General features: G+C 60.7%; 1 protein-coding gene across 1 annotated transcript in view; it reads left to right on the top strand.

The window, feature by feature from the left end:
- Positions 1–331, top strand: part of Acer2 (alkaline ceramidase 2) — a 34,711-nt gene that overhangs the window by 6,498 nt on the left and 27,882 nt on the right. The gene's annotated exons all lie outside the window — the stretch shown is intronic.

Raw genomic sequence — 331 nt, 5'->3', positions numbered from 1 at the left:
CGCTCGGAGCTGTCGCGCCGCGTCGGGCTAATTCCGCAGGGCTCGCTCTGCTGCCGCCGCTTCCCGGTTCCTCAGTCTGGAGGCCCTCGGGGTGCGGAGCAGGTCCCCGCGGCGGCGGCCTCGCACGGGCGTTCTATCGCTCCTCTTTCCATGTCCAGACACAGAACTCCCGGTTTGAGTCTTTCTGAGGTTGAGGCCGTTATTTAAGATTTCCCCTTGCAGTTGCTCCTTCTTAAAAATGTTGTTTACTTATTTAATTACTGTAAAACTGCCAGGGCAGGACTGGAACTCGTCACTCCGGCCTCGGGCCCCAGCGTGCCCCGCCGGGGCT

Source organism: Fukomys damarensis, unplaced genomic scaffold (assembly GCF_012274545.1).
Source record: "Fukomys damarensis isolate Sample0158 unplaced genomic scaffold, DMR_v1.0_HiC HiC_scaffold_31, whole genome shotgun sequence".
Taxonomy (NCBI): Eukaryota; Metazoa; Chordata; class Mammalia; order Rodentia; family Bathyergidae; genus Fukomys; species Fukomys damarensis.
The sequence above is the reverse complement of the archived record's forward strand: the minus strand, read 5'-3'. Positions and strand labels throughout refer to the sequence as shown.